Genomic DNA, 26,390 nt, shown 5'->3' with positions numbered 1-26,390 from the left:
GTAGAAAGAAAGCTATTTATAATTTTAAGAAGGAACATGAAGAACATTGGGGAACCTGAGTGGCTCAGTTGATTGAGCGTCCAGCTTCCTCTCAGGTCATGATCTCACAGCTCAAGAGTTTGAGCCCTGCATTGGGCTCTGTGCTGACAGCACACAGCCTGGAGCATGCTTTGGATTTTGTGTCTCCATCTCTCTCTGCCACTCTCCTGCTCATGATCTCTCTCTCTCTCTCTCTCTCTCTCTCTCTCTCTCTCTCTCAAAAATAAATAAATAGTAAAAAACAATTAAAAGAAAAAGAAAGAACATGACATGATAAAATTACTATTGAATTCTTTAAAAAATGTTTATTTATTTTTGAGAGAGAGAGAGAGACAAACAGAGAGACAGAGACAGAGACAGAGAGTGAGCAGGGGAGGGGCAGAGAGAGTCGGAGACAGAATCCAAAGCAGGCTCCAGGCTCTGAGCTGTCAGCACAGAGCTGGAGGGGGGCTCGAACTCATGAACCATGAGATCATGACCTGAGTGGAATTCAGGTGCGCAACAACTGAGCCTCCCAGGCATCCCGATAAAATAACATTTTAGAAAGACCATGGTAACTATCGTGTGGAAAATGGGTTCGAAGGGGGTACAACCACTCAATAAATACTTGATATTATTCTACAAATGTCTTGTATATGTAACAGGCAGTTACAAGGATTTTCAGTTTGGGTTCAAACTATGATTTAAAACCATTACAGTGTGGCATAAACAGGCCTCAGTGTTGTTTTATTCTGTTACCTGAATTTTTAAACAATGTGGTTTAGGATATGCATTTTTTTAAATTTGGCTCATTTTTTGCACATCTTTTATGCTAGAATGATATTAAAATTAACTTTTAAAAATCCTGTAAATTTTTAGAGATTTGTATATCTTTTTCTATTAAAAAGGGTGTGGTGACTAACACAAATATTCCTATTAGCGTACCTAGAATTACAGGAAAAGTTAACATATTTAAAATGCTTTTAGACATTATGCTCAAGACGAAAAAGTAAGAGGGATATAAAATTTTATTGCTGTTATAATTACACTTACATGTAATAATGACAGCATTTTTAAGGTATACAAGATAATACCGAGTAGTTTAAATATCAATTTATTATGAATGTAAGTTGTATATGACATTCATTCATTTTATTAATGTATATGTGCAGTAAATATTTTAAAAGCAAATAATACTTTAACATATTTTCAAAACTCCTAATTGCTAATTTATTCTTAAAATAAAACCCCAGAAGGGTCTTATAGGTCAAATCAAACCTCCTTCCAGAATAAATTTATTTCTCTATAATCCAGTATCAAGTTTCTCTTTAACACTGTCTTTTTAAGTGTTTTGATTATTTGAAGTTCTTTCTGAAACACTGAGCTAATCTCTTTCTTTGAAAAATCTGCCTTTTGGTTCCAGCTCTATCCTTTGTGGTTTCAAGGATATGTTTAAATATTTCATATGTTATCAAGACTTATTCATGAAGATTTATGCTGGAGTATTAACCCTGGAAAAGGATTTACTTCAGAGTGTAATAAAATAAAATAGTTATTTAAAGCTAGTTCCCTTCTGTGTTTACGTGTGCTCAGAAATGTTCAGACAGGATTGAAGGTCTCATTTGGTGTGTACTTGTATATTTTTTTCCTAAACGCTGATTGCAGTTTACATTATAATTCATATATTCATTGTGTTTGCTGCATATTTTCTATTTCTCTCCAGTAGAATATAAGTGACAGGTGCCCGAAATGGTGTTTTATACATAGTAGGCTCACAATGAATATTTGTTAAATGAATAAAAATGATTTAAAATCTTTCTCAAAAATCTTCGGATGATCTACGTGAGATTTATTGGCTATTAATCTTGCCACTGGAAGGCTAAATGATATTAAAGATCATATGGCTAGTTAGTGGAAAAGTCATTTCTATATTCTGATAATTCTGGTTACTCCTGCTGGGAAACCCAGGATGTAATCTCAGAACAAATGTAATACATACTTAAGGACCCTATGTCCCTCATATTCCCTTTGTGTCACTGCCTCACCCGGACGATTTTTATTTCCACAGATTAGTTCTGCCTTTTCAGAAGTGTATGTAAGTTGAGTTATATAGTATATACTCTTGCTGTGTGACTTCTTTCAGTCAACATTCTTTTTTTAAAAAATTTTTTAATGTTTATTTACTTTTGAGAGAGAGAGAGAGACAGAGAGAGAGAGAGAGAGAGAGAGAGAGTGAGTGTGTGAGTGGGGGAGGGGCAGAAAGCGAGGGAGACACAGAATCTGAAGCAGGCTCCAGGCTCTGAGCTGTTAGCACAGAGCCCAATATGGGGCTCCAGCTCACGAACCGTGAAATCATGACCTGAACAGAAGTCGGATGCTTAACCAACTGAGACACCCAGGCGCCCCAATATTCTTTTTTTTAAAACATACCCTTTTTTTTTAATGTTCACTTATTTTTGAGAGAGAGAGAACGTGAGCGGGTGAGGGGCAGAGAGAGAGGAAGACTTCTCTCTCTGTCAGCACGGAGCCTGACATGGGGCTTGAACTCACAAGCCGGGAGATCACAACCTGAGCTGAAGTCAGATGCTTAACCGATTGAACCATCCAGGCACCCCTTTCACTCAGTATTCTTTAGATGAAGTTCATCCTGTGTGTGTGTGTAGCTGAAGTTCAGTTTTATTGCTCTGGAGTCAGATGATTCCACAATTTAGATTTCATTCTGCTGTCAACAGACATTTAGGTTGTTGGGTTATTTTTTCTGCTACAAATATTCTTTAAATTTTTCTGTATATGTATGAATATCTCTTAGATATCAACCTAGGAGTGGATTTGCAGGGAGATAGAGGATATATATATTCAGATCTAGGAGATGAATCTAAAGATTTTTCTAAAATGTTTGTATTATATTCATATTTTATAATGTGGTGAACATGAAGGATGTATTTTGATGAAATAGGGATCATATGGCTGAAAACATGCCCGGTTTTAAATTTTGAGAAATGTAAATGTATATAATTAATTAATTAATTTGTTTGTCAGCTGTGCTGACAGCTCAGAGCCTGGAGCCTGCTTCAAATTCCGTGTCTACCTTTCTCTCTGCCCTTTCCAGGTCGTGCTCTGTCTATGTCTGTCTCTCTCAAAGTTAAATAAACATTTAAAAAAGCATTAAAACAAATATGGAACACTTCACAAATTTGTGTGTCATCCTTGCGCAGGGACCATGCTAATCTTCTCTGCATTGTTCCAATTTTAGTCTATGTGCTGCCGAAGCGAGCACTATAATTAATTTATTTTTAAAAACAACTAGAATAATGTCTTTTTTAGTTTTCTTTTAGTCCCAGCATTTCCAATAGTGATGGGTTTTCTTGTTCTTTGTATACTATGAAAAGTGACTCATAGACTTGAAATCTTGAAAAACTTGCAGAGTTTTAGTTCATTTGACATCCAAAATTTTTTTCTTTCTTCTGTACTATTATTTCTTGATTATGTGTAACATATTGCAGGCAATGAATTGTATCTAAAGAATTTTGTATACGGAAGAGTAGTATTAGTGGTGAACATAGGATTGATATCTCTGTGGCAATTATAATTGGCTTCTAATCCCAAATTAGCATTTAGAGGCTAAATGTGTTTCTCACCGTGTGTTTTAAAACATAGGCATCTTGTGTAATATGGTTTGAGAATGCTACTTCAGCCCCAGTTACTACCTTAAGTATTTACACAGTGTTTGGAAAGTATTTTAATGTATTGCAGGGGCTAATTACTCAGTTTTCATCAAATTCCTTTACTAATCCAATGTAGGTCCAGATGCAAAAGTTGAGTTGAAGTTTGTAAGTGAGTTTGGGAAAGAAAGCATCACTTCATATCTTTGTTTATTTCATGTTCAGTTTTACTTTAATCTAGTTGAGAGTGATGGTGTAATTTGATTACCACTCTTGACTTCTGGTTCTTTCAATCATTATTTCTATAACTTTGGGTAAACTTTTGACTTTATTGAGTCTTTGTTTCTTTATCTTTTAAGTGCGGGCGTGGGACTAAGCTCATCTCTTTCAGAGCTAATTTTTGTGTGTATGTTCTGTATATTAATGTGGGATATTAGATGTGTTTTTAATAAAGCATTGTTCAAATAGACCTCCCTGGTTTTCTTTCTTTTGCCTTGCATGTGGAAGGAAATATTTCAGAGAGAGAATAACTATACTCCACTTGCCAGAGTTTCATAACTGGTGCTAAATGAACCAAGGAAGAGCAAGATCTGCTAAATCATGGCATTGAACTTGGTGTTCTAGGCATTATAATTTCTGATGAATGGTGTCTCCTGAGACTTCTGTAAAATGATACATTCTGACATCCAGTGACCTTTTAAACTAATATTTCTATTATGTAATTCAGTTGCTTCTGTTTCCTGGAGATAATAACATTAGTTTGTACTGAGGTAGATAATGATTGTGTTAGCAATTTCCTTTGTGGTAAGTGTTTTTAAAGTAATTTAGTTTGAAGGAAGAATCGTTTATACAAATAAAATCCAGAGGAACTCACCCGTAGTGTACTATGATTAAAAAAAAAAAAGAAGAAAGGAAAAAGAGAAAAGAAAAAGAAAAAAAAAGAGGTAGTCAGTGACTTCTGGGACAATATTTTTGAGACTCAAGGTAAATAGTCTCATTGATTGATTTTTAGGAAAGCTTGTTGCCAACTGTAACTCTTTTTAAAACACATACACATACAATATTACGGTGAAGGGACAAGACTGTGGAATCAGACCTAGTGCTATTTCTGTCATGAGTGAGTAAGGAATATTAGACACCTGGATTTTGTTTTATCCATAAAACAAAAGTAATACTTCATAAGAGTACATAGTAAATACTAAGTGAGGTGATAATGAGAAGCTTACACTGCAGTACTTGGCATACAGTGGTGCTCAGTAAATAACAGCGATTTTTTTTTCCCCTTCATGGATGCTGTAAGGTCTTAAATGGCTTCTAAGTTATCGAAGACAGTTTAAGTTATGTTAGTCAACTTTTACCATTAAGTGTAGTTATTTTATTCTGATTGTTAGATTACTGTTATATCTGTTAAGTCTTGTTTTACCAAAGTAGTTGATTGCTCAGAACACCTAGTCTCTGTTTATGGCTGATAACAGTTTGCTGTGGGTAGAATGATGAGGATGGGGTGAATGTTGACCTTTAGTCCTAGATTTTCATCTAAAATACAGTTACAGCACAACAAGGTTATGCTAAGAAGAAAGAAAAGCGTTTGTTTCCTTCTACAGTCTGTGTCTTTCTTTGACCATGCACAACTTCCACCCACCTTTCCCCCATACCCTCTCTTGTACATGGACTTCATCATTGCCCACAGATCAACATCTCTGCCATGATGTCCTGGACTGCAGAACCTTCCCTCCCCTCCCCCCCTTCCCTTCCCTTCCCTTCCCTTCCCTTCCCTTCCCTTCCCTTCCCTTCCCTTCCCTTCCCTTTGCTTCTTGCCTCCTTGAAGTGCTTGTACTGTGCTTCTTGTCTTGTTTCTTTGTCTCACCTTGTTCTCTTTCTCACTTCCTTGCTACTTAGCATAGATACCTCAAATTGTAATATGTCCTTTTATGTGTGTCTTAAGTCTATACCTGGATTATGTGTAGAGGCAGTCTTGCTTATTTTTTTGTGTGTTTCTGATGAAACTTACAGAGTCCTTCGCACAGCAGATTTGTAGTGGATGTTTGTTGGTGTTGTTGTTCATACTCCTGCTGATACTGTTTAAAAAAAAAAATGAAATGCTGACCCTAGATGTATGGTACTTTGGGTAACTAAGGCACTCTAGGTTTGACTAATTTGAAGTCAGACTTGGTTCTTTGAGCTAAATGGTTGATTCATTCCCATTTATATACTTGTTGTTCTGCCCATCCATCCAAATAATTTATTTAATACTTTTATTACAAAGCATGTGCTAGGAGCCATGGGAAATAGAAAAAAAAAAAAACAATTGGTAAGGGATGATTACACTAATTACTGTTATTGCCATTCCTAAATAATTGTTTCGTATCTTCAAATAACTTCAAAAGACTGGCAAATCGGGATTTATTTATGTTTCTAAGTTAAAGTAAATTTTTAAATATAATGTATTACTTTTTATGATTGCTTGCTTTAAAAAATATGGCATTTTCATTTAACTGATAACTGCTGATCCTTGTGGCATCAGTTAGAATTTTAATCCTAATATAAAAATGTTATTGAACCAAGAGAGTACTGCAATATTCCTGAAGACCAAATATTCAAATTTAAATAATAGCAATGTAGGCTTGCTTTTAAGTAACTTGACTAAAATTTAAAGATGGAGTTGAAACAAGATTTGAACAACTAATATTAAATATGTGTGATGTGTGCTAACCTGTTTTTGGTACTATTCTCATTTATTTTGTCTACCTCATCGTGCTAGTTTTTGTTGGGTCACTTTGTCTTACCCACTGTAAACGGTATAAAAAAACATGAAGAAATCTGCGTTGAGAAGGAAAACTTGATTAATAATGTGAACACAAATTGGCTTTTTATAAAAAATTAGTTTAATGGAAGGGTTTGATAAAAGCTTTAAAACACGTGTATTTGATTTTTATTTTCATGGAGATAAGTGAAAAAATTACTTTCATTGAATTAGAGCAAGAGATTATGTAACCACAAAACAGGTAGAAGCAACTATGAATGTATGGATACAAAAAGGAACTAATCTGAAACTGTAGAATTGAAAAATGTTGTCACTGACAGTAAAGCATAACTACAGACAGGATAAAAATCTAGAAAATACACTGTTAGAATTTTTGAGCTGGAAGATATGATCGAGGAATCTATGGATTCCACCAAAATAAAAAATAGATAAAAATTGGAAAGCATAAAAATATTGCTGAGACTAAAGGGTAGGTTGAGAAGGGCCATCATGACTAAAAGTATCTAAAACATCTTAGGCACATGCTGTCTTCAATTTTTTATCTCCTTGTCACATTAAAAATAACTTATTAAGATGAGATTATACAAGTATCCTTGAAAACGTTCTTACGTAAAAATTCAAAATTAGGTAAGGACATACTGAGTTACAATGCACAAGTACCTCTTTACTCATTTTAGTCATTCACAGTTCCCACCCTGTCGATACCATCATCCATGCGGTGTGTATCCTTCCAGGCCTTTATTTTTGTGTAAATTTTTCATATCATTACACACCTTTTTAAAAGAATTCACAGTTAAAATTGTGTCTCTTTGTAATTGTGTCTCAAGAATAGATGACTGGAGATGGAAATAGTATGGCATGTAAATTTTAGATTTTGATAGGTACTGACAATGTTGTTCTCCAATAAAATTGCACCTTTTTATGTTCCCACCAATATTGTATGAGAATGGCAATTTCCCCATATTCTCACATAACCGGATGCTATAAAGCTATTAAATTTGTAATTTCATGGGAAGAATATCCTGATTTTTATTTGCATCTCTTAATTTATTAGTGATGTTTGACATCTTTTCAAGTTCTTAGGTTTATTTTTATTTCTTCTGTTAATTGAATGTTTTACCTATCTTTCCTCAGAGTTGTTTTTTATAATACTATATACTATGTAATAGTTATATACTATAACTAACCTTTCCTCTGTTGCATGTGGTATAAATGTTTTCTTCTCATCCATTCACCATTCAGCTTTGTTATATTTCCACTCTGTAGACATTTTACCTTTAGTGTTGTACAGTTGAGTTTTTAGAACTCTTCAGGCTTAAAATTTGGTATTCATCCTCAAAATTAACCTTACATAAAGGTGGGCATCGTTTCATCAAATATAGTTTTAAATATCTAAGTTATCCATTAAGAAGAGTGAAGGAAGCTTAAATAAAGCTTTAGTTTCTATCTCTTCTGTAAGAATGCCATTTCTGTCTCCCCTTCTGCTGTGCCCGTGTTAAAGTTTAGATTTCAGAAGAGCATCCGGAAGTGTGAATCTCTGCTGAGCTCATGGCACTTGGCCTGTAACTTGCCCTTGTCTCAGGGTCAAAAGCCCATGAAAGCTGCTTGTCAGGGCTTTGATTAATTATGCAAGAGTGATGGGACTGAAGAAGGAATAGGTGTGTTTCAAACTTTTGATTTCTCTTGTTACCAGACTGATCTGACCTAAAACTGAGCTACCTTTCTCTTTCTGTCTTTCTGTGTAGTGAGACATGATAGGAAATGGAATAAATAAAAGTCAAGAGAAATGGCACGAAGAAAGTAAAAGTGAAAAATTAAAAAAGAAGTTACATTTCGTAGTCTGGTATCTCGGTCACTGGGGCAGTTGGTTCCGTGTATCTGCAGGGAGCTCCATTTCCAGGAGCTCTTGTGCAGTGTCAGGACCAAGTAGAAAAGAAGCAGTGAGAACTTGCGGCATACCTGGGTACTGTCTTTCTGTAGTCATGTGTGTATGAAACACCATGTTTTTCAAGTTAGTTTCTATTTTGAATACCTTTCTGAGCTGGGAGTTTAATTTTTATATATGTACAAATATATGTATGTATATATGTATGAATTTGTTTTCTCTCTTACCTCACTTTTAATGGTGTGCAAGTTGTGTATGTGTGTGCAATTGCTGGATAAAAGAAAATGTATATGTTATTCAGGTTTGCAAAATAATGCTCCCCACCCCTCTCACAGATGTCCATGCCCTAATCCACAGAACCTTTGAATATATTATTTTGTAGACCAAGAGGGATTTGGCAGACATGATTTAGGTTATCAACGTAGGGGTGGGAAGATTAGCCTGGACTGTCTGGGTGCACATGAGTCCTGAAAAATGGGGCGCCTTTTCTGACTGAATCAGAGCTGGGATAGAAGAAGAAAGAGATGGGAAGTGTGAGAAGGTCTGGAGCTGTCCTTGCTTGGCTTTGACAGTGATTCATATATATATATATTTTTTAAATTATTTTTTTATTTTTGAGAGACAGAGAGGGACAGACTGTGAGTCGGGGAGGGGCAGAGAGAGAGGGGGAGACATAGAATCTGAAGCAGGCTCCAGGCACCAAGCTGTCTGCACAGAGCCTTACGTGGCGGTCGAACTCATAACCTGCGAGATCATGACCTAAGCCGAAAAGTTGGATGCTTAACTGACTGAGCCACCCAGGCACCCCTTTATATATTTGTTCTTTGAACTTTATTGATAGAAATGTTTAAAGCTCTGAATTTCTCTCTGATCAGTGCTTTCAAAATATCTCATGTGTTTTAATTTTAATATTTTTAAAGGTATTTTTTTCTTTCAGTTTGTATTCACATTTTCATCCAAGAGTTGCTTAAAACAAATATTTTTTTAATCCAAGTAGAAGGGGCTTTTACAAAAATGATTAAATCATTTCTAGTTTTATTTCATTGAGATCAGAAAGTATTGCTTTCTAATATTTTTGTTTTGTAGAACGTACTGATATTTTCCTTGTGAACTAAAATGGGATTAATTTTTGTGATGCTCCATATACATTTGAGAAGAAGGTTTATATTCTATTTTCAGCATATAAAGTTTAATATACAACCCTAAAATCTACCTTATTAATTCCATGTTTAGGCTTAATTTTTTTTTTTTTTTTTTTGTTCACTTGATCTGTCTTGTACTGACTCCTATTAATAGTTTGCTTTTTCTGTGTGTCCTGATATCTCTGAACTTTTGCTTTACAAAGACGAATGCTGTGCTATTTGCTACACGGATATTTATATTTATTATATCTTCATTGTAGTTTTGGCTTTAAAGCTTAAAAACTGTCCCTCTTTTTTTACATTTAATGGTTTCTGTTTTGCATTCTGTTTTGTTTGATATCTGTGTTACTATCCCTGCTCACCTATTGTTTCAATTTTCCTGATATGTTTTTGCTTATCCCTTTATATTTGGGTTGTTGACTCATTTTCTTTTAAGTATCTACCTTGTTTATAATGCATAGTTAGGTTCCGTTTTATGAGCCACACTAAAAAGTCTTTTCCTTTAAATAGTTTAAGTGCACTCAGAGTTAGTAAAACGACTGCTGTATTTGGTCTTAATTCCATCATGTTATTTCATATGATAATTATTATACATGTTATGGTTTATTTGCTGGGTTTCTTTTTCCTGTAAGAGTTTTTTATTTTTTTCTAATTTCTTTGAATTTTCTTAGAAGGTTTTATTTTTGTTTTAGTAGTCACATTGAACTTATGCCTTATTAATGCCTTTATTCCCAATTTTAAACTTTATCCATTTGATATCTGGTTTGGTAATTGTTAACAGTATACTTTCTACCTGATGGTTTCCTCCTTACCCCATTGTTTTATCATCATTATTTATACTTTGTGAGAACATTCAGATCATAATATATCACATAGAACATAAAACATATTGTATCCCCATGCTTAATTGTCTTTATATCTTACATCTACAAATGAAGATATACATGTACACTTAGTTTTTTGCTTAACTTTCCTAATCACTAATTAGTTGGATTAAGTTCGTCTTCTAATATATTCTTCAAGGACCTGTAGACAGAGAATTTTTTGAGTTCTTACATGTTCAAAACTGTTTTTAATAGCGTTAATACTCAAAGGCAGCTTGGCTGGATATCCATCCTAGGGTTTCCCTTGTTTCCTGGAGATTTATGAAAATGCTGCTCCAGTGGTATGTTATTTCATATCTTGTTTTTGATAAATCTGTTGCCAGTCTAATTCTTTTTCTTTTGTACATTATTTGAATTTTTTTCCTGGAGACCCTGAGAATTTTTCCTTTATCTTTAATGTGCACTAATTTTTACTCGGATATATTTCTGAATTGATCATTTGCAGGTCCTTTCCCGCTGGTGTCCAGTGGGCCTTTCAGTGTGTAGATTCAGGTCTTTCATTTTTGAAAACCTTGAATTGGAGTATCAACTATTAATGCTATCCCATTGTACAAAAATATCCTTTGGGAACTCCATTTATACATTCTTTGGGTTTTCTTTTGCCTGTTTTACATTTCAGTCCCTTTCTCTCTGATCCGTCTTACTTTTTTCTCTATTTCATTTTATTTACTTTTCTCTTGTTTTTCCGATACCTCTTTTGTATTTTCATTCAAATCTATTTTCCTTTTAGCATTTTGCAATTTAGTTTCCACTTGTGGTATGATTTTGTATTCTTCTTCCATTTTTTTTGTGAATTCAGTTAACCCTTGTTTTATCTCCTCCTTTTTTCTTGTCATGCATTTTTTTTCCTCGTTTTCAATTTTTGTTTAATCTACCTAAAGCTTGGCCTGTGGTATTTATTTACGCTGTGAGTGTTATGTTAAAGTTTCAGTCTGTCTTGCCAACTTGTGGAGAGGGGTGAAATTCTCATCAGTTGAATTGTTTGGGGTCTCAATTTGAATTTTCTTTTGATAGTTGCTTTTCTGTTGGGTTCTTTTCAGTGAGTTGGGATGGTTCTGACATTACTAGTTCAAGAGCCACCCTCTTTTGTCACTGTAGGCAAAATATTGTTTGTTTCCTGAGTGATACGTCTCTTAAGTTTTAAATTTGCTTTTGTCTTCTGGGATTCTAAATACCCCCCTCCCCCCTCCCACCATGCTTCTTTATCTTTCTATGTACAGTTTCCAAGGAAACCTCTCTTTCTGTTTTAACTCTCTTGCTCCAACATGAGACTTTTCCGACATTGCCTTGTCATGTCCTTGTTCTTGGCAGGCTCTTATCTAACTGCTGACTTTGCAGTATTTTTGTGCAGAGGACCAACTTTCTAGCAGTGATTTTAAGACACATTTAGGCCTGCCATTAGCTCTCCTCTTCTTTCTTTCAGTGTAATTTCTCCTGAACTGCTCTTGGTCCCCATGAGCTTGATGGCTGGAGCACCACTGAGAGCTTGCTGGGATTTAATGTTTAGTTTTGTACTTAAGAGTGATTTGAGGTTGAGAGGTTCTTATCTTCTAGTTATGTTGGAGTCATGAGTTTGTGTAGTTTTACTTGTTCTTCCTCCTCCTCTTCTTCTTCCTCTTCCTCCTTCTCTTCCTCCTCCTCTTCCTTCTCTTCTTCTTTTCCTTCTTCTCCTCCGCCTCCTCGTCCTCCTCCTCACCAGAATATGTTGGGACTTTGAGATTTAAACCATTGCCTCTGCTTCGGCTACTCAGAATCTTCTCTATCCATCGATACCACCCAATATCCTGTAGCAACTTAAGTGTTTCTTAGTTTTGCTTATTATGAAACTCGGATATTGAATATACATGAAAACCTTCCAAACAGGAAGAAGATATTTTAACTAAACTTATACACCATAGACTTTATCAAACACATAGACTGAGCATGTTAGAAAAAAAAGTGGATTCTGAGGTCTTACCAAGGTCTTACTAATGTAAAAATCAATGAGTTTTTGTCTTTCTGTTATTAATGTTTAGAGTCCCTAATGTGTTTTGTGAGACTAAATTATAAAACAATGATCTTCTTTTTAAGTGTGATGCATCATTGACTGCTGTCTTTTTGCTAAGATTGTTTGAGACAACTATGGATGTTTAGTAGTCCAAGGGCATGTTGAAGTTTCATGTGGAATAGTTACATGGGAATTTGCTGAAGCAATTACTCTGCTGTTTAATGACAAGTAATTATCCACATCACTTCCCAAGCTATACATCTCTCTCTTGCCCTTCAGCATTACGAACATCCCACCCATTGGCATGCACATTTATTCTGCACAGTATCCAGCTGTTACCTACTCTGAGATGTAACACACCTCTAATTTATGTAACTAAATGTAAGCCTTGCTTCCTGGGGCTTATAAAATCTAAAACCTTATTTTTCCTTATAACTGATTTTTTATATTCTTCAAACTTTGTAATGTTTTTCGAACCTATGGCCCCTGAAATCGTTTTTGTACCACTAAGGAACAAGAAGGGACTGTAACTTTCCTGCTGGAGTAAACTGAGTCATCTGTAAATTCATTCCTCGTTAACATTCTCTGGGGTCCTATTCATTTCTAGCTGCGATAGATTTCATTGTAACATGTCATAATTGTGGTAATATTGTTTAAATTATTTTTTCTGAATTGTATCAATTCTTGGAGCTTCTTTAATATTTCTTCCAAACTTGCAGCAGTGTTGAAAAGAACTCCAGCTGTATTGACAGTTTTCAAACTAACTTTGAAGAGCTTATAGGAGAGTACTCCGAGAGAGCTGTTCCATTCGTGCTGTTTTTAAAAATCATACAAGTTCCCCGAGTAAGATTGGATCATTGTACTTTCATTAGTTCTGTTATGACTGAGAGGTCATGAAGTGGGCTACTGCAGTTAGCTTTTATATTCTCCAGCCTAGCAATGAAAAGATGGAAAAATGAGCAGATCTTGTGCTTCATAAGGCTCTATCCCCTTACTTATTTCTGTGTGTTATATATTACTATATACCTCCTCTCCCCAAACAGGTGATCATGTATGTAGTTTAACTCCCATTTCCATACTGAAGATAGGAGCTTTTTAATATGTAGGTATCTGGAGAGTTCAGAATTTTTCATCTTATATGCTACATGTTTTTCTGTTTCCATTTCTGACCACAAGCCATTTGTGGCTCTCTTATTTCTACCTCTGCATTTATCTTGGATAAACCAGAGGATCAGATGGTAGCATTTATGTCATCGAGATACTAGAAGATTACTTTGTAGCTTCTAATATGCCTCTGAAAATAGTAAAAAATACTTTTCTATTCAGAATCAATGTACTGGTGAGCTGAATTTTCCCACTTTTATTTAGCTGTTGTTAATTCTTTTATTGTGTATTTGCTCTGTACCAGATGACATGAAAGATTTGGTTCAGTCTTCGGGTATCTAATGAGGTAGATGGATACATGAATAACTACTATATCTGGCAGGAACAGTTGTGATAGATACGTACAGCACTGGGAGTGGAGAATATGCTAACGCAGTCCTAGAAATTACTTGTTTACGATGACACATTTATGCAAACTACATCATGATTTACTATAAGTTGAGTGGAAACTCAGATAAAGCAGGTTAAATGAGTCATTCTATTTAGATAATATATTCTCTTACATAGATTTTAAGAATTAGTATCTTTAATTAAACTTTTCTCTATATTCGTTATGTTTTCTGACTTGAGTTTAAGGGATGTTTACTTCTTCAAAACCAAGATATACAATGTTTTATTTATTTAAATTTTTTTTTTAATGTTTGTTTTTGAGAGAGAGAGAGAGAGAGAGAGAAAACCAGAAGGGAAGGGGTAGAGAGAGACACAGAATCTGAAGTGGGCTCCAGGCCCCAAGCTGACAGCAGTGTGTCTGACGTGGGCCTCGAACTCACAAACTGCGAGATCATGACCTGAGCCAAAGTCAGATGCTATACTGACCTAGCCACCCAGGTGCCCCAAGATATACAATGTTTATTCTGTATCTTATTGTACAGAAGCCCATTTGCCTTATAAATAGCTATAAAAGACTGTCATTTATATAATTATTGAAATTTAAGGGTTTGGGTAGCACATATCTAATTTCATCTAAGCAATGAAATCATACACTATGTTTGTATATAACTTTGGGTTATTGAAGAAGCAAAGGTTTATAAGCAATTCTCTTTCAAAACCTAGTGTTGGAATTTTCTAATTCATCAATCTACAATGTGAGATAATTTTTGCTAGATGCTTTTTCATGTTCTGTGTTTCTGTATATGTCATACGTTACATATCTACATGCATTTTCTGAATGCTCAAAATATTTCTTTTATTTTCAATCACGTAGTTACATTGACTTTGGTAGCTGAATTGATTATATTGTTTCTCTATAGTTAGAAAAGTCTTTGTTGGTTCTTACATCTATATCATCTAAAATAATTAGTTTTGAATTTTGAGGTAGTAAAATGAAGCTTGAATTATAGAAAGTAAAATATACATCTAAAAATTATACATGAATAAGTTTGGTGCATGGATAGTTGAATATTATAATTCCTATTTTTATTGTGTTTTCCAAATAGCAACTGCAGAGAGAGAAAAAAGATATCTTAAAGCAAAGAGGAAGAAAATGCTCCATAGCACAAGATAAATTAATAGAAAGAAGATGATACCTGCTATAGTCACATATTGTATGCCTCTTTTTGGAGTCTTTCTTTCTTAGGGCTACTTAAGAGTTTGAAATAGTGATCCATCTCAAGTTTTCCTTACTATGTGAAGAACAACTACACCTGTGACCAGAATAGCAAAGAATATTGAGATTTAAATAGATCATTTTAAACCACGTCTCTAGTAAATGTGAGGGGCTTTTTAAATAGGAGAAGAAATACATTGCAAAAAGGTAATGTTTAAAATCTAACATCATTGTGAACCCATAATGTTTACCATTACCCTGCCAATTTAGAAGGATTAAAGAATTGCAAATTTAACAATTTAGGTGCAAGGGAGCACCCTTTAGAACTTTTCTGAATCACTTTACTTAATAAGACAATAATCTTGTTGTTGTCTATGTATATTTGTTATTATTTAGGCTGTTGCATTTAATGTTAATATTAACTGATTTAAATATTTATACTAGTTCTTTTTCCATATATACAAGAGAGTGGTAATTTTCCTCATTTTCAACACTGTGAATGTTGTTACCTAATTTCAGTTTTCAAGAGAGCAATTTGGAATCAGACATTTGAAGATGAATACTTGAAATGTCATACTCATAAAAAAAATAGGAAAACATTCTCCTCTGTAGAACTGTGACTACCTCTTCACACCTAAGAACGTTAATTCTGTAATATTTTCTAATATTTGGCTCACAATTATCCCCCAAATATCTTTTACATAATGTTTTTTTGGTACTAAAACCGAAGTTAATAGGGTTGCTATGTCTATGTCTCATACATATATTTTTTAAGTTTATTTATTTATTTTGAGAGTGACAGAGCTTGCAAGTAGGGTAGGGGCAGAGAGAAAGAGAGGGAGAAAGAGAATCCCAAGTCGGCCTTGCACTGTCAGCACAGAGCCTGACGTGGGGCTTCATCCCACAGCAGCGAGATCATGACCTGAGCTGAAACCAAGAATCGGATGCTTAACTGACTGAGCTAGGTGCCCCTCTCAAACATCTTCTTAAATAAAATCTAGTGCTTTCTGTTTGGTAGCTGTGACTGTGGTAAAAAGCAGTGGTTCTCTCCCAGGGAATAGCCTCTCTCTGTTAAAAAAAAAAAAATAGGTTGGGAGCACTTCCCACAAAAGCCGAGTGGCAAATAGTGTGGAAGCGCTTCTTTTGCGTCCATTCTTGATTCAAGTGGTATTAACAATGGAGGAAGCAATGATGTCCAGCTCCTTTCTTTTTCTCCCCTTTTCACCTTTTGCTCTCCTCCCCCTCTGCACTTTACCCTTGGACTTGTGCTCTTCCAGAATCAAGAGGCAGGATTCTTAACGTGGAATGAATACTGCTAAGAGGATTTCTGAATCAGGCTATGTAGGAGATAACTGAAAATTGAGCTGTTTTGAAACTTGCACAATCGTGGGGGAGATTACATGTTGACAATTTTGGAATTACTGCAACTTTGATGAATACAGTGAAAAGAGATTTTAATTCTAATCTTTTGTCTTCATTAAAAATTTTTTCTGTGGTTTCAAGAAAATTAAAAACACTTTCATTAAATTTATCAACTGTTTGCTAAACTTTTTTTAGTTTTTTTTTTTTTTTTTTTTTTTGCAGTCTCATTCTTACCTATGGATAATTGATATTCTTAATTGAAGAATGATGAAGAACTAATTGGTTTCAAAATACCTAAAATATAAAACTCTATTAAGTATAATATTCTTCATATCGTTATACATCTTGAAGTAACAGGAAGTAAGGAGAGAAGATGCTTACTCTGGCTTGGCCTCAGAAATTTTATGAAATAGAACTTTTAAAAAAAGTTCTGTACATAATTTATACACAGGATATTTTAGTCTATGGGACTTCAAGCAATAATAAATTATAAATCATGCTGTGGCTCATAATTCAGTTATAGGCAAAACCATAATATAGTTTAACTTAAAATTCCAGCAGACTATTACTGCAGTAAAATTTCACAAGAGGTTCAACCTCTTTAATAAATAAATGCAGAGGAATCAATGGTGAGATGCTATTTTGATCTACCACCTATATAATGCTAAACAGTAATGTCAAGTGTGAGCAGGGTTTCCAGGTCATAGGAGAAGTTATATCCTCATGGTGGGCATGTAAAATTCAACGTGTTTGGATAGTAATTAGATGATACGTATTAAGATTTGCATTGATTCAGTAATTACATGTCAAGGAGTTTTTGTTAAATAACCAATGATAATAAATACCTGAAATATTTACTAATGAAGGAATTATAAAAACAAAAACATTTTTTAAAACTGAAAAAGTAAAAAATAATTAAAAATATTTTTGTAGGCCCATATGGATATCACAATATGTATTCATTTAAAGTTGCATTTTGGGATTTTTTACTGATATGGTAAAATGTCTATAATATTAATAGTAAACAAGACGAATGGAATATGAAATTGTATTTATTGTGCTTGCTTTTACCTTTGTACTTTTTTAAAAAACATGGGTCTACATGAAAGAATATTGAAACAAAATATACCAAATATTAGCATTTATTACTTATAAAGATAACAGATTTTTTTAAACGTTTCGTTTCCTATATTAAAAAAAAATTTTTAACATTTATTCATTTTTTGAGAGACAGAGAGACAGAGCGTAAGTGGGAGAGGGGAGGAGAGAGGGAGACACAGAATCCAAAGCTGGCTCCAGGCTCTGAGCTGTCAGCACAGGTTCTGACGCTGGGCTAGAACTCACAAACCGTGAGATCATGACCTGAGCCGAAGTAGGATGCTTAGCTGACTGAGCCACCCAGGAGCCTCTAAAATATATTATTTAATATTCCAGACATTTACCATTAAGAGATGTTAGTTTAAAAGTAAAGAAATAATTGTTTTAAAAACTGTCACAATTAGTTCAAGGAATATGCATCTTTAGAAATGTATATAAATTATTTTGTGACTTAAATATCAGATTACCTCTTTTCTGTGGACTAAACTATTGTTGGATTTTATGCTAGTAAAATAATATTCACCAAATAGTGCATTCTCTGTGGGGTGACATTTGCAAAACTCATAAATTTAGAGAACACAATTATGTCAGCGAATTGAAATTAATGAAATGGCATCTCACACAGGCACCATAATTTACATATTAATTTCAGTTAATGTTTTTATGGATGTGACAGACTTATCCTAGTCATATTTGAAAAAAAAATAACAGATTATGAAGCAACCAAATGTTGAGCAGTTGTTCCAGTAGATTCACGGAGTTCTAAAACAATCTTTGATGTGCTGTTGTTTGGCACTTTGACTTTTGCTTTGTGTACCTTTTATTGCTTTTTTTTTTTTTTTTGTTAAAGTGAAAATGAATTTTGTCAATAATAGATACTTGTTGATAGTGACTGTTTTTTTAAAAAAAAATTTTAATGTTGTTATTTTATTTTTTGAGACAGAGAGAGACAGAGCATGAATGGGGGAGGGTCAGAGAGAGAGGGAGACACAGAATCTGAAGCAGGCTCCAGGCTCTGAGCTGTCAGCACAGAGCCCGATGTGGGGCTTGAACTCATGGACTGTGAGATCATGACCTGAGCCGAAGTCGGACGCTCAACCGGCAGAGCCACCCAGGCGCCCTGATAGTGACTATTTTTAACTATTGAAGATTATTTCTTCCCTTTTGGATTGGAATTTATCATTTAAAGAAATTATTTTTAAGTTAAAAATGATCTTACACAATGCTTTAAGTAGATTTCATTATTTTAATCCTGCTACTGTTGTTAAAAATATTCATGGCTTTCTTTTGAGGTGACATCCTTCAGCTTAATTTAAAGAACCTCTTAGGAATTATGGTCTGTAGATGATGAATTGGTTTTACTTTTTTTTTTTTTAAGTATATTTATGTATTTTGAGAGAGAATCCTAAGCAGGCTCTGCTCTGTCAGTGTAGAGCCCAAGATGGGACTTGAACTCATGAACTGTGAGATCATGACCTACGCCTAAGTCAGACATTCATCCGACTGAGTCACCCAGGCACTCCTTACCTCTTTTCTATGCATTTTCTCAGTGGCTTTCTCTCTCTGTTCAGCTCAGTTTTGCCAAATGAAATTTTATTTAATTATTATTTTCACATTTATTTGAATACACAGTAGACTTTTCATTCATCTTATTCTTTACTTCTTCTCTCCCTTTCTCTTTTTGCTTTATCTCTTTTGTTGATTATTTCTTCCTTGTCCTTTCTTATCACTTTGTTTTTGGGCTTTCTACTCACTCTGCCTCTGCCTCCCCCCGCTCCCATCCCCTTTTCTTATTAGGTTGGCTAGTAGTTTGTCTGTTGTGTTGAGTTTTTCAAAGAACCAGTTTTAATTTTTTTTTATTTTATTGAGGTACAATTGACCTATAACATTATATTAGTTTCAGGTGTACAACATAATGATTTGATATTAGTATACACTGTGAAATGATCATCACAGTAAGGCTAGTTAACATCTGTCAGTATGCATAGTTACAAAAATTTTTTTTTTCCTGATAAGGACATTTAAAATCTACTCTCTAAGCAACTTTCAAATGTGCAATATGTTAATTATGGTAACCATGCTTTACATTGTATCCCCATGACTTATTTATTTTATAGCTGCAAGTTTGACCCTCTTCACCCATTTTGCGTCCCCTCTCCTCCTTGGCAACCACTGATCTGGTCTCTGTATCTATAAAGTTTGTTTTATTCTGGTTCATTTTGTTTCTTGGCTTCTTTGTTTTTGTTTTTCCTAGATTCAACATAAAAGTGAGACCATATGGTATTTGTCTTTCTCTGTCTGACTTACTTCATTTAGCATAATGCCTTCAAGGTTCTTCAGTGTTTGTCACAAAAGGCAAGATTCTTTCTTTTTCATGGGTATACAATAATGTATGTATGTGTATGCATGTATAGATATGCACATCTTTATGTATACATTTATCAGTGGACACAGGTTATTTCCATATCTTGGCTATTATAAATAATCCTGCAGTGAACATGAGGTTGTATATATCTTTTCAAATTAGTGATTTCATTTTCTTTGAATAAATATCCAGAAGTGGAATTGCTGGGTCATATGGTTATTCTATTTTTAATTTTTTGAGGAACCTCCATACTGTTTTCCACAGTGGCATCACCAGTCTGCATTCCCACCAGCAGTGTACAAGGGTCCCTATTCCTCCCCATCCTGTCCAATACTTGTTCATTCTTATCCCTTTTTTGTTTTTTAAATTTTTTAGTGTTTGTTTATTTTTGAGGGAGGGAGGGAGGGAGAAAGAGAGAGAGAGAGAGAGAGAGAATATGAGTGGGAGAGGGGCAGAGAGAGAGGGAGACACAGAATCCGAAACAGGCTCCAGGTTGTGAGCTATCAGCACAGAGCCCGATGTGGGGCTTGAACCCATGAACTGTGAGATCATGACCTGAGCCCAAGGCGGACGCTTAACCTACTGAGCCACCAAAGTGCCCCATTCTTGTCCCTTTGATAATAGCTATTCTAACAAGTGGTAGGTGATATCTTATTGTGGATTTCATTTGTATTTCCCTGATGATTAGTGATATTGAACATCTTTTCATGTGCCCATTGGCCATCCAAATGTGTATCATCTTTTGAAAAATGTCTACTCAGATCCTCTACCTATTTTTTAGTTGAATTGTTTGTTTCCTTGCTATTGAGTTGCATGAGTTCTTTATATATTTTGATTTTTAACCCCTTATTTGATACATGGTTTGCAAATATTTTCTCCTATTCAGTAGGTTGCTCTTCATTTTGTTGAAAATTTCCTTTGTGGTGCAAAAACTTTTTAGTTTGATGTAGTCCCACCTGTTTATTTTTGCTTTTGTTGCTTTTGCTTTTGGACTCAGATTCAAAAACTCATTGCCAAGACCAATGTCAAGAAGCTTGCTGCCTATGTTTTCTTTCAGGAATTTTGTGGTTTCAGGTCTTGTATTTGGGTCTTAAATTCATTTTGAGTTGATTTTTGTGTATGATTTAAGTATAGTAGTCTACTTTCTTAGGCATGTGACTGTCCATTTTTCCTAGCACCATTTGTTGAAGAGACTGTCCGTTCCCCATTGTACATCCTTGTCTGCTTTGTAATAATTGAATCGACCATATATGCACGGGTTTATTTTTGGGCTCTCTGTTCCTTTGATCCATGTGTCTGCTAAAAAGAACCAGATTTTTTATTATTCTATTGCTTTTCTGGTTTTATTTTTATTAATTTACTCCTTCTGCTTTTGTTTTACTTGGTTTATTTTGTTCTTTTTAAAAAAAAAATGTTTTATTTATTATCTTGAGAGGGGAGGGGCAGAGAGGATCCCAAGCAGGCTCCATGCTGTCAGTGTGGAGCCCGACACAGGGTTCGATCTCACCAATGAGATGATGGCCTGAGCCGAAATCAAGAATCAGTTGCTTAACCAACTGAGCTACCCATGCACCTCTGTTGATTTTTTTCTAGCTTTTTGAGGTGAATGTTTAAATTGCTTCCTTTCTTTTAAATACATATGTTTATGTAAATAATAACACTATGGATTCTCTTCAGGAAAGTGCTTTTACCATGATATACAAATATAAGTTGTTTAATAGCTTGCTTTTTAATTTCCAGGTGAAAAGTTCTTTTTCACTCTTACATTATTGGTTAATAGATTGTGGGTTGTTTATTTTCTTGTTTTGGTTTTTGCATTGTGATGATACAACACTACTTTGTATTTACATAGTGATATTAATATACTATACTATGCATTAATATTAATTTACTAATATTAGTGTATTTCTAATTTTTTTGGATCCAGATCCCTCTACCAATCAGATTTAAGTTGCTTCTTCATTTTAGCACCTGGATATTTCTCTCCCTTACTTTCAAACTGGGCTGTGTAACCCAAAATTCTTTTGTTATTCCCTTCTACCTCAGTGTTTTGCTCATTTGGAGCAGAAAGTGACAGATGATTCTGTCTGCACCGTTCATTTTAATATCATGCTGAAGTTATGCCTATGTTTTCTTCAGATTCAGGGTGTCTTTATGATGTGAACTCAATTCCTTATGACTAGTCCTGGGGTTATTTTGACCTCAATAAATATTTATTGGGAATCTATTATCTGTTATGTACTATTCCTGTAGGTCAGGCATAAAGACATAAGACAGCCTCTTATTTACTAGTAATTGTGCAATAGATATCAAGTCGTAAAGTCATAGTGTCCACGTTTAGGACTAATTATGCAGACAGTACTACAAAGTGGAAGCGATTGTCTTACATTCCTATAGGGATATCTCTTGGCATTGTTTTCTTTTGCAGGAATTACGAAGGTTCAAACATGAAGGCAAGTCTGTTACTGTGAATGAGGTAACTGGTTATTATGCTTTAGGTTTTAAAATGGATTGGGTTTTAACATAAGGCATTTTAGGCTTAAGGATTTATATCATCTTAACTCAAGGTATTTTAAGGTAAATTACTTAGCCACCAAGGCAAAGATGAAAGTAAAGTCTTAAAATATTTTGCACAATCTTGAAAAGGCAGGCCAAAGTTTTCTACACTAATCACTGTATATGCTATGCCTTTTAATTAAATAACTGCTATTCATGTTGTTTCCTTCATTCTTGGACTTGGAAGAGAGTCTGTTGAGAGGATACTTATATTGAAATCACATTCAAGTGTGCATTTCCAAGGATTTTTGAATTTAGACATTTGAGGCATAGTTACCTAGTAATTCCAAACTTTAGATTCAGGACTGCAGTTTTGATTTGCAGCTTTTTAAAAGAACTTCTTTTTATCCCTCCCAGGATGTATTGCTAACACCTGAATAGCTTAACCTTAAAGAGAAATAATTTGGGGGGGGGAAGATATTTGAAGTTTTTTTTTCCCAGTTGTGAATATTTGCATTTAATTTAGGACATTACATACGTTGTCTCAAATCAGAGATCTGAGCAGTCGTGAGCTTCTAAGGAGCACTTGCAATGGATGGAAACATTCTTTATAATTACTGCCATTTATTTAATCAGCGTGCAATGATTAAATCATGTAAGGAAGCAGGATTTTGATTAAAATCTGTTTCTTTCAATAGAGGTTTTAATCTGCTGACACTGAGCCAATTGGTGCTGACTTAAACTCACAGTATGGACAGATGCTTATTTGTTATGGTGGGAAGATATTCAGGGTCCAGTTGGATCTGAAGGTCACCATGACTCTATAACTTCTTGATCAGCAAACTTTCTTGGATTTACCAGGAATGTCCTAGAAATCCCAACAGACTCTTAGCTATTATTTTTTTATGTTTTATTTTTTTGGGCAGACCTGGAGGGTAGCTTAGCATAGCTTATATACATATTGGTAGCCATTTTTTTCTTAAAGAAAACACAGATTTACTTAGTATCCAATGTGCACATTTATTTATGTATTCTTTTAGTTAGCAAATATTTATTGAGAATTTCCTATGTTCCTAATACAGTACTAGGCACCACGATATGAGTATGAATAAAGTTGCTTCTACTTTTAAGGATGTTGTAGTTAGGGATGAAGGGAGGAGAGGAAAAAAAGTAAACAGGACAACATAGTTTGATGACTTTAAGCAGTTTTAGTCAATGCCATTGACTAAGTGGATAGAGAAAAATGAGAGTGCATTTTGGGACTCTGGTCTTTTTCAGATGTGTACCATAGAGTCAGCTTCTGGCCCAGAACGACAATCTGACCAGGTGTGATTTTCCAGCATTATGCAGTATCCAGTTGTGATCTGCTGATGTTGAAGCCTCACATGATTTAAAGTTCAGGATGAATGATTTGTCCTCTCTTTTTGAGTAGATGTTTTTTTGAGTAGATGGAGGATAATATGGTGATAAGGGTATTTAAAAAAATTTTTTTAATGTTTATTTATTTTGAGAGAGAGTCAGAGTGTGAGTGGGGGAGGGGCAGAGTGGGAGAGAGGGAGACCTAGAATCCAAAGGAAGCTCGAGGATCTGAGCTGTCAGCACAGAGCCCGATGTGGGGCTGGAACTCATGATCCATGAAATCATGACCTGAGCCAAAGACAGTTGCTTAATCAACTGAGTCACCCAGATGCCCCATGAGGGTGTTTTTTAAAAGAAGCCATTAAGCCTAGGAATATACTACAATGACTAGCCAAGACGGGAGGAAAGGAATCTATTTGATAGTACTAAAGTTAAAGATATAGGTAAAAGAGAAAAATAAGAACAATTTTCACGTAAAGTCATTGTTATCACATCCTATAGAATGTTGCACCTGAAATATTAACCATTAGTTATTCCCTAATCGACCTTAAGTTTGCCTTGAAGTGTACTCTGAAAGTGTATTTTCAACTAATGTTCTTGTCTTCGTTTAATCTGTTTGTTTCCTTTTTTGTAATAAATGCTATTTTAGCATTTTAGGAAACTTAGTTTCAGTTACAATGTTAATAATTCAAAATCCATCTCTTTCCTAAAATAGTACCTTTCCCTATATTTGTCCCTATAGAATGTATTCGTCCCTATTGAAATAGAGTATGGAACTGTTCTTAAGAGCTGGTCTTTGGGGCGCCTGGCTGTCTCAGTCGGTTGAGCGGCTGGCTTCCGCTCAGGTCATGATCTCACAGTTTGTGAGTTCGAGCCCCGCATCAGGCTCTGTGCTGACAGCTTAGAGCCTGGAGTCTGCTTCTGGTTCTGTGTCTCCCTCTCTCTCTGCTCCTCCCCTGCTCATGCTCTGTCTCTCTCTCTCTCTCTCTGCTTCAAAAATAAATTAAAACATTAAAAAAAATTAAAAAAAAGAGCTGGTCTTTGGAACAGTCAAATATATAAAATAGATTTATTATGAGAATTTTGTTAGTTCACTGATAACATTCTCTTCGGACTCTGCTTCCTGTGCCTCCTATACTAGTCCATTCCTACCTCCTCACCAACCAAAATGAGTTCTACTTTGATATGCTATGCTTTGAGTCTTTTAGTGTTCTAGAAATAATATTTTATCATACTTGGAAGATATTGAAGAAGTCTATATACTACATATGTAGTATGTAGCATATTAGTGTAGGAGGATAGCCTACTTCTTGTGCAGAAATGGCTTTTAGTGCTTATGAGGACTTTAACTACGGCCTTTAAGCCATGAAACATCAGAATTATGACTTGATATTGCTGAACAGTTCTCTGGATGCTGTGAGGGTGAAAAAAGGATGCTCTCAGCACTTTGTGGAGTGTGACATGATTACAAATGATCCTTCACAACATTCTGTAAGAGTAAGCATGCCCTCAGCCTTGCCCTTCTACTGACACCATATTTGGTAGCTTCTACTCAGACTATCAAAGTCTAAAGTAGTCTAACATTAAGCCACATGGTGATTTTCCGATTACCGATTACCATGATGGTATGAGAAGCCTATTTTCTTCCTTTTGTTATTACAATGTGTGGACAAAATTGAAGGTAATGGTAGCAAAGATAGAGTTGATATAGATGGCTAGCCTCTGGCTAATTAGCATGCTAATCTAAGAGTTATTCAGGGAAGTCTGGCTAACACTGAATCTTGTGAAGAGACAATATATTTGCTCATTAATTGGTTTGAATGAACTCTTATTTCCACTCTTGAAATGTAAATAACACCAGTTATTTAACCGTCTTGATTTAGTAACTAAAATATTTTGTAAAGACTCTATTAACTAACAGCAATCTTTGTTAATTATGTTATAGTGATAATTATGTTATTTAGTTATTTAGTACCGACGTGGCTTGGTAAGGTCTTGTCTTTAAAATAAAAAAATTGCCGCCTCCCAAGTTTGCCATGTATCAGAGCTAGAAAACCCAGTTCTGGTTTGATCTGAGCTGTATCAGTGTTTTACAGTGAATTACTTTGGTCTAGATTGAGTCACGTTGAGGCCTGCTGTAGGCGGCATCTGATCTGAGGCTCATGAATGATTGTGATAACTTCTGGGGTGAAATCTTTTCAGGGGGAGTGGGTTCCCAGATCTCCCTTTTCCTGGTTTCTTCAGACATCTTAAGTACATGTAGTTTGTTACCACCAGACTTCACCCCCCCCCCCACCCTTGTATTCAACCTTGAATTGTCTGTGTATGTAAACCCCATGCTAGTACCCTGTTAGCTTTCACATCTGTATTAACAGCCTTTCCTGGGGAAAGGCTACCATCTGCTTAGTAGACAGAATCTATCTGTATTTTAATTACACTGATGTTAAGTCCTCTTAAAGGACCTCGCCTGGCACCTGTGGCCCTCCTTCACACTTCGACTTGTTAGATTCTGACCTATATTGGGAAACATAGCTGTAAGATCATAAGCCAACATACTTTTACTTCTCTAATCCTCCATAGCTTGCATAAGTATAGCATTAGGAGGGTTACATCATAAGTCAATGTTTATATTCTATTACTATCTATTTAACATACTTG

General features: G+C 34.9%; 1 protein-coding gene and 1 non-coding gene across 8 annotated transcripts in view; one reads left to right on the top strand and one right to left on the bottom strand.

Annotated features, from left to right (window-relative positions):
- The window catches only part of IMMP2L (inner mitochondrial membrane peptidase subunit 2), an 890,955-nt gene that overhangs the window by 206,621 nt on the left and 657,944 nt on the right, over window positions 1-26,390 (top strand). The gene's annotated exons all lie outside the window — the stretch shown is intronic.
- On the bottom strand, window positions 3,189-3,295 carry LOC122214619. The gene has a single exon (XR_006200000.1). It is a non-coding gene; the product is annotated as a U6 spliceosomal RNA (small nuclear RNA).

Source organism: Panthera leo, chromosome A2 (assembly GCF_018350215.1).
Source record: "Panthera leo isolate Ple1 chromosome A2, P.leo_Ple1_pat1.1, whole genome shotgun sequence".
NCBI lineage: Eukaryota > Metazoa > Chordata > Mammalia > Carnivora > Felidae > Panthera > Panthera leo.
Note: the sequence above shows the minus strand (reverse complement) of the source record. Positions and strands in the feature narration are given on the sequence as shown.